The 9,071-nt window shown below is 40.7% G+C and overlaps 1 long non-coding RNA gene across 1 annotated transcript; it reads right to left on the bottom strand.

The window, feature by feature from the left end:
* Window positions 1-967: 967 nt before the first annotated feature.
* LOC307005405 lies at window positions 968-2,436 on the bottom strand. Its single transcript, XR_013799264.1, has 3 exons — window positions 2,385-2,436; window positions 2,221-2,285; window positions 968-2,138 (listed from the first exon to the last, which is right to left on the bottom strand). It is a non-coding gene; the product is annotated as an uncharacterized lncRNA (long non-coding RNA).
* Between the last annotated feature and the right edge of the window lie 6,635 nt (window positions 2,437-9,071).

Genomic DNA, 9,071 nt, shown 5'->3' on the forward strand with positions numbered 1-9,071 from the left:
ATGTATATATATATATATATAAATTTTTTTCTTATATATGCCCTAAATGGAATATCATCGGTCTGCGGAACATAAATGGGCGTTTTTTCCCTAAACGGGAACACCCCCCTTTTCTTCTTCTCCTTCTACGAGGAACTGTCAACATCCGGTCTATATTATGTCAAAATAAAGGTTGTACATTGACGTTATCATTGAACCAAACATAGGAAAGCAGGAACTTACGTTTAGAACTTACCGAACGTCGCAGTAGCAGTTGAAAATGTTTGGTTGTGCAGTGCATTGTTCTACTTGTCAAAAAGCTTACGATTATAAAAAAATAAAATGACATAAAAAAGTATTGTACTGCAGTATCAAACCAGTATTTCCTACAGTAATTAACGTTACTGCAGAATAGGCTACTGCACCTCAACAGTTGTAGTACTGTGTAGCAAGTGCAATAATTTGGATACGAAAAAACTGCATTCATAACAAATACTACTACAGTGTTACCACTGTATACTTAGGCTACTGCACAATGCAATATTTTGGACACGAAAATACTGCAGTACTGTTTTCCTGTCACACTTTTTTCAGTCTAACAAATCAGCAGGGAAAGCAAAACTGTCTCATAACCCCAATCGGATACCACACTATCCGTGGATCTGATACTGCTTTGCATTCAGAAGGACTTATATTAATCTCCACAATACACCAAACCACATCAGTAATATAATTTTTTATAATATTCATAATATTCCCTGTGTATATCCCAACAAAAATGGCCAAACTGAAGTATGGATTTTAATATCACCTGGACATTGAGCAAATTTGTTTAAGATACAAGGAGCATTTATTTACAATCAGACAGCATAGTTCACAAGGGTTCCCTTATTTACACACAAATACTTGGCTGAATATGGATATTTTCAATAAACACACAAAGACCATTTATTTTACGTAGCAAACTTAAGAAAACTTTATTGCCATGCAGTATAAAAATACAATGTAAAAAAAACAAAAAAAAAACATAACTGTCTTGGTATAACAATGTCTTGTTATAGTGTGTGTTGTTTGTGTGGTGTGTGTTTGTGTTGTTGTTTTTGTGTGTGTGTTGTGTTTGTGGTGTGTTCTGTGTTTGTGTGGTGTGTTTGTGTATGTGTGGGTTTGTGTGGTGTGTTGTTTGTTGTGTTGTGTTTGTGTTGTTGTTTTTGTGTGTGTGTTGTGTTGTTTGTGTTGTTGTTGTTTTTGTGTGTGTGTTGTGTTGTTTGTGTTGTGTTTGTGGTGTGTTCTGTGTTTATGTGGTGTGTTTGTGTATGTGTGTGTTTGTGTGGTGTGTGTGTGTGTTGTTGTTTTTGTGTGTGTGTTGGTGTTGTGTTTGTGGTGTGTTCTGTGTTTGTGTATGTGTGGTGTGTTTGTGTTGTGTGGTGTGTTTGTTGTGTTGTTTGTGGTGTGTGTGTGTGTGTGTGTGTGTGTTTGTGGTGTGTTCTGTGTTTGTGTGGTGTGTATGTGGTGTGTTTGTGTATGTGTGTGTTTGTGTGGTGTGTTGTTTGTTGTGTTGTTTGTGTTGTGTGGTATGTCTGTGTGGTGTGTTTGTTGTGTTGTTTGTGTGGTGTGTGTGTGTGTGTGTGTGGTGTGCTGTGTTGTGTGTTTGTGTTGTTTGTGTGGTGTGTTGTTTGTTGTGTTTGTGGTGTGCTGTGTTGTGTGTTTGTGTTGTTTGTGTGGCGTGTTGTTTGTTGCATGCTTTGACCTACTCTGCAAACTGTACATCCTCTACCAAGTACCTTCCATAGCCTGTGTGTCTAAGCACCAAGCATGCCTTCATCCAATTTTTTTTGGAAGAAAACAAATGTGCTAGTCGTAGCACAAGGCCACTGCCACAGCCTGCCACCTTGCAGATTTTGCCTATGCTAATATGCACCGGATCACTTTCAATTTCAAGATCCTTAGCCACGCTATCATTAATGCTGATCATTGGATGAAAAGGCCTCGAAAGATCTCGAAACAATTTAGATGTGTTATTAAATGATTCCAGCATGGTCATGTCCATTCTAAGGGTAATTCCAATGATCTTCTGCAAAATCTCTGGAGGGAGGTATGACTGGTCCTGGTCCTGGTCCCTTTCTGTTGCAGCAGGTGTGACCACTGGTCCTTCAGTGTTGCTGAGAGATGGAGAGAGTTTAGCATATTGGCCTACATCTTCAAATGTAGGTAAAATCACAAACTAAGAATACAATGTGATACCTTTCAACAGTAAATTTCTGCAACACTTGCGCACACCACCACCTTCTGATAATTGTCATGTCCGCCTGAAAAGTATTGTGGTCAACTTCCAAATAGGACAAGTAAATGACTGAACATATAATATTTAATATTATCTGATTAAGATTTTAAGATAAAAAACCCACCTCATTGAAGTCAAATGGTTTTTGGAGGGTAGCATACAAAGCATACTGAAATTAAGATTAAACAATCTTATATTGTGTAAACATGATTTTGTGTACCCGTGCCAGACTCTCACTTCCCAAAGATGAATTTCTCCACTCTGGAGATAACAAAGGCTTAACTATCTATCTAAAACATACCTCTATGATGCACCACCGTCTTTAGATGGCTCTGCATGTGGGTTTCCACCCTGGCATAGTCCCCCTTGTACTGAGGACAGAAAGGGCAGTGGAGCAGTGTGCAGCCTGGGTCTGGGCATCTTTGGTATTGCGGCTTCTGACCGCTGTACAGTACTGAAGAGTGTAACTACAGTGAAAGGAAGACATACGGAGAACATTAACCAAACTCAAATTGTATTATCATATCATCTTGCTGCTGCTTGAACTTGCTGCGTTGTCTAACGTGTTCAACAAACAAGCAACACGGATGCATAATGTTTTTTTTACATCTTTACTTTGAATGACGTTTAGATGGAAAGAAACAATGTGCGTTGCTGACACGTTTTTAACGTTGCCACAAAAACACGATTACTAGATTTATTATCAGTATTTAACTTACCTAAGCAATCATATTGTATATAAAATCAAACAATCTTAAAGGAGAACTCCGGCGCAAAATGAACCTTTGGTCTAATTACACATTGTTACCTAGTCAACCGTTATCTGAGATTTGTTTTCATGATTATCGAATGTAAATAGTTTTATCTCTAAAAACAGTTTAGCCTATAACGCTAGTATAACGCTAGTATATGGGGCATGGAGTAATGACAAATAAAAATCGCTTGTTAATACCACTAACCAGGCTCAAAATAGCCCCACACTAACACGGTAGCATAATGAGGGTCCCTACCTTCAAACCGAAGCATTGAGAACTTTGACAGTGTCCAGACAGTTTAATAAGAAGATATTTTATACATACAGTCAACTTCGCGAATATAAGCAGAAGCCATCTTTGAAAAACAGACTCTATCAGTCGAACTACGAACCACCGATCCAAATGCGCTGGACCATATGAGATTCTACACAGTTCAGCGCATTTGGATCGGTGGTTCGTAGTTCGACTGATAGAGTCTGTTTTTCAAAGATGGCTTCTGCTTATATTCGCGAAGTTGACTGTATGTATAAAATATCTTCTTATTAAACTGTCTGGACACTGTCAAAGTTCTCAATGCTTCGGTTTGAAGGTAGGGACCCTCATTATGCTACCGTGTTAGTGTGGGGCTATTTTGAGCCTTGTTAGTGGTATTAACAAGCGATTTTTATTTGTCATTACTCTACGCCCCATATACTAGCGTTATACTAGCGTTATAGGCTAAACTGTTTTTAGAGATAAAACTATTTACATTCGATAATCATGAAAACAAATCTCAGATAACGGTTGACTAGGTAACAATGTGTAATTAGACCAAAGGTTCATTTTGCACCGGAGTTCTCCTTTAACTCCGTTCTGGCTAGCTGAACATAGAACTACGGCTTACGTCGAGCCTCAATTATAACGTTACCCATGCCATGCCATTACATCGTTAACTAACTTGCTTGTTTGCTTGCTTTCGTTGTCACTGAAGAAAGTCCGACCACATTCTAAAATGACGCTGGAATTGCTCAAACTGTACAAATAAATTATACTTACGGACATAACTTCTCATGAACCAAATACGCTAACTCTTTGAAGTAACTTAGCTTCCACCATAGAAAGATTCGTAAAGACTTTTACCATATTCCCAAAAAGCGGAAATTACGCCTTTCCCAGAAGGCAGTGGGAAACTATTTCTGATTGGTTGATAAAACGATACAGGAATGCCCATTGGGGAGTTTCTGTGGCTAGTCTGGAACGCCCATGCCGCAATCGGACCCTCCTCCCTAAATGCGCACTTTTGCAGAACCCACACTGATGCAAGCTCTAAAGCAGACTTCTTCTCGACAGTCAAAGAGGAGTTACGTTATTGCCCGTTGTGCACAGGAACCCTAAAGGCACCGGGGTGGCGGTTTTTTATATATATATATAAAAATATATATAGCTGCAAGCAGCGATGGAGGGCCCAAGCCGGTGGCAGCGCCAGCCCGGTGCCTTTAGTGTAACTAAAGGCACCAGGGTGGCGGTGCCACCGGCTTGGGCCCGTAATCTCTTTGAGACACAACGCAACACATAGGATATCTTTGAGTTCCTGATAATAAATCATAAAGAGTTTGTTTGATCACATCTGTATGATATGAAATAAGTTTGTCATCATCCAATCATGTTTATAATTACATTTAGTCATTTAGCAGATGATTTGTTCAAAGCGATCTACAAATGTGGAACAATGCAATGTGACATAATAATCAGATTAATTAAAACCATACTGTAAAAAATACTGTATTGTAAACTTTTTAACAGTTTAATGGTTAGTTTGATTTATTTTTCCTTTAAATGTCTTGATGTGCACATCAACTGTGACACAAGAATTGTCCCCCGGGTTATCAATAGCATCAATAAAGATCAATAAAGTATTTCTGATTGTGATGTTAAGTGAGCCTATAGTGGCGTGTGCAGACTGGGTCATTCATCATTGAAGAGTTTCACAGTTTGGCCTGAAGGGGAGTGGATAACTATACTGGGTAATATGTGTCGTCTTTTCCCACATTTCATATATACTGTATATGTTAATCTATGTGATTGAAAACTATGAACAGATGTGTCTGTAAAGTGTCTTCAGAAGAGGGATTAGCACCCAGCGCTTTATTATATCTGAACTGCAGAAATGTTATAAAGACGTCTGTTAACTCCAGTTCTGAGTCCTGTTGTATAACGCTGACATTCACGCTGGCCTAAATTAGGCTCACTGTTCAAATAAGATAAATACACTTCAGAACAAGATTTATTTTTGCATTTGTGTGGTTGCTTTTTCAATGATGTAACATAGTTGCGTAGACATAGACAAGAGTCCGTTAACTGGTTGATTGTAAGTTAAGCGGTGCATATTGTTATTCCCCATCCAAACACCCGAACCCCTCTAATGCTCTCAAGCCTTCTCAGGACACACACAGGGAAGGACCACACACACTTCTTACAACATCAACATGACGGACTGAGTGACTTCAGTGACACATGTAATACACAGATTGTAAATGGCCGTTTGGCTCACTTCCCTACACCTCCTCCTCGGCTGCAGAGATTTGAGCTAAATGAAGTTAAACTGAGGACTGTTTAAAACCTCTGTGATGTTATTCCCTATACCGGGTGGCTGGGCAAGTAAACACAGAGAACAAACAAACTAACATTTTCTATTTAGATATGATTTTCTTTGAAAGTTGTGAATATTCAAAGTTATGTTGGAAGGTTAACATTGAGCTTGAAGAAGATGAACTGATGGCACACGGCTGCAGAATGATTAGGTTATTAATGTGTTCATTGTAAACTGTCGGAAGTCACTGAGATTACTATGCAGACTAAAACAAGATCTCAGTATTTATAATGTAATAACTGGGACTGGATGGTAGACTTGAACTGGGTGACGATCAAATGGTTGTTGCTTCAGTGGCTCCCCAATAACTGAGGTCGACTGCATGTCACTGTCGGTCAGGTAAGTGTCGTGAACTATTCTCCATAGGCACAATAACACAGATTCCCAGCATGCCATGGGGTTTTACTGTTCTAGCAGACAACTCTCAGGCCCGCTCACACACCATATAGCGACCGCATGTGAGTTTGAAAATGATCTGCTGGTTTTGTAGATTTAGATGTGATGTATTGGGTTTCAGTGGTTCTGATCTTTGTGAAATATGCTGGGCAGAGGTCCAGCTCTAGATCCACATGTTACTACAATGACAGTGAAGCTGCCCACATCATGATCTTATTAATGTTGATCACAGCGAGCCATAGCTGACTGTCACCCTTTCTCCAAATGTTACTTAAATACTAACTTTTTTAAACCCAACCTTCAATACTTGTGTTCAGTCGACAGCCTCCCGTCCCTAATGATCTCGTCTCTCTCCTCCGGCTGATCTGAGCACAGCCTTACCCACGCAGATCCTGGTCGGGTTTGACACTCAGCACACGTCTCACTGGACTATGGCCAGGACCCGCTGCCATGTACAAAACTGTCTGGACTGGGGAAGAGAGGACTGGGGTGTCCAGCACCAGTGCTAGTGATGGGGGGATTTAAGGGAAAGAAGCCCCACTGGCAGCCGTGTCATCAGCTGGTCCTCCCTTGAAATGCGGTGGAAGAGGTCCTGCAGATCTGCAGAGTTGGTCGGACATGTGGCGCGCTCTGAGCTTGAGCTGAACATGAGCATTGTAAAGTTCAGGAATCTGTTGAGTTGGAGCCTCCAGTGAAATGATGTTATTTTCTGCTATTATAGATCGTCATGTAGCAAGAGCACAATAGATCAGGGTCCATTATAAAGACATTAGGGGTTTGATGTAACAATATATATGATAGAGTTTCTGCTATGATTTAAAAAGTTTCAATTAATTTTACATTAAGTCTAAAAGGAAATCTATGGCTAACGTTCCATATATTTGATATTCACATCTACCAAAACCATTTCATTGATAAATCTGAGGCCTAACTGTGCGTTCACACCGCCGGCGGCGAGAGCGTCAATTTGGCCAGAAGCCATTCATTTTCAATGAGAGCCGGCGGCGACCTCCGGCGAGAGCGGCGCGGCGCGTCTTGGACGGCGAGAGCGGCGAGAGCGGCGAGAAGAGTTCAAATTTGTCAACTTTATGGTGATAAACTATGACGCGGTTCGGCGGCAACCAATCGTAATGTAGAAGTCCTCCGCCTGAGAGGATACCAGAGAACACAATCCTGTAAACTTTGGTTCCGACCACATTAGTTCCTAAGCAAAATGGAGGAAAAGTTAATTATTTCTGTTGCGGGTTTCCCATTTTTGTACGAATTGTCCCTGTTTACATACAGGGACATTAATAAAAAGAACGACGAATGGAAAAAGGTGTCTGAAATTGTTGGTGTTTTGTTACTTTCACAATTAAAATATTTTAATAGGTTAACTTATACCCTACGTGTGGCCAGTATGCACAAAATATGATACTGATTTATGTTCAGTTCTTATTTGCTTTGCAGCTCCTTTAAATAAAGTTTTTAAAAAATCACGCATTCTAAAATCTACGTCAGAGCGTCAGAGAGTCCCCGAATCCCACGGCGTCGGTGGCAGGGCGGCGAGAGCAAATTTTGCCGCTCTCGCCGGCGGCGGTGTGAGCGTACAGTTAGTGAGGAGGAGGATGAAATAGTACATTCTTTAGTCAAGAACCTTTATTTATATAGCGCTTTTTACAATACAGATTGTATCAAAGCAGATTCACAGTGATAACATGAAAATACAAAAAAATAATTTCATCATCGTCCACCTTAAAGGCAGATCTATAATATTGTTGAATATTAAATGTCCCCAACTAAGCAAGCCAGAAGGTAAGGCAACAGCGGCAAGGAACCAAAACTCCATCAGGGACAGAATGGAGAAAAAACCTTGGGAGAACCCAGGCTCAGTCGGGGGCCAGTTCTCCTCTGGCCAATGAGTGAACAGTGTATGATTATGATTCAGGAGCATTACAGGTCAGAAATTCAGAATGAATCAGAGTATTTGTCCAGTTCCGGTTGGTTGAAGTCGGAGTGGCTTTACTACCATGAAGTCACAACAAAACCCCCAAATTAACATTTATTAATTTTTAGCTGACACTTTAATCCAAATTCCAGAATGACTGTATATGTCATATATATATAGGGCCGGCTGTGGCTCAGGAGGAAGAGTGGGTCGCCTGTTTATTGATGGCTATTCCACCAGTAGATTTAGGCCTCATCCACACTAATGCGTTTTAGTTTAGAAACGGAGAATTAAAACGAATACAATCTCCGTCCACACCAGCGTTTTAGCTGCGTATTAGGATTGATCTCCGTCCACATTAAAACGACTGAAAACTTGGATCACGTGACCACTCACCAACACTGGGCGTGTGTGTGCCGGTGTACACAGCCGCATGTAGGCAGTGATAGCATTGTACAATGCAGAATTTACTTGCACAACCTCTGCTAGCAAAGACATCGACGTCAGTAACGCATGTTGCAGTCACGAACGTTACGTAGTCCAGGCGGTTTGTGTATGTTTTCTTCCCGGGGACGGGTCATGTGACGGGTGGCTGACGAATCAGGGAAGGATACGCCATGACTTATGACACCCAATCATAGAGCCGAGTGTGAGCCTCTGCATCAAAGTCCTAAAGTCCTCCGTTTTGACCGTCTTCACTAAACGCCCTCCGGAGATTCAGAACGCAAAACGGAGTCGGAGCGTTTCTAAACTTCTCCACTTTAGGTCTTCGTTTCTGCCGTTGAGGTGCAAACGTAGCAAAAGGTCTCCGTTTCTGCTATTATAGAATATATATTCTCCGTTTCTAAACGAAAACGCAGTAGTGTGGATGGGGCCTTAGTTTCTGTTTGAGCACTTAGGCTGTGTGAGCACAGCTGTTAACGACTGTGTGTGTGTGTGTGTGTGAATGGTGAATGCGATGTAGTGTAAAAGCGCTTTGAGTGGTCGCAAAGACTAGAAAGGCGCTATAATACAGATCATTTACATATATGTACTGTATATATTAAAAAAGAACGTATTTGTGGCGTTTTGTTCTTGAAGAAAAACAGATGTGATAGGACACAG

Source organism: Phoxinus phoxinus (genome assembly GCF_949152265.1).
Source record: "Phoxinus phoxinus genome assembly, chromosome: 10".
NCBI lineage: Eukaryota > Metazoa > Chordata > Actinopteri > Cypriniformes > Leuciscidae > Phoxinus > Phoxinus phoxinus.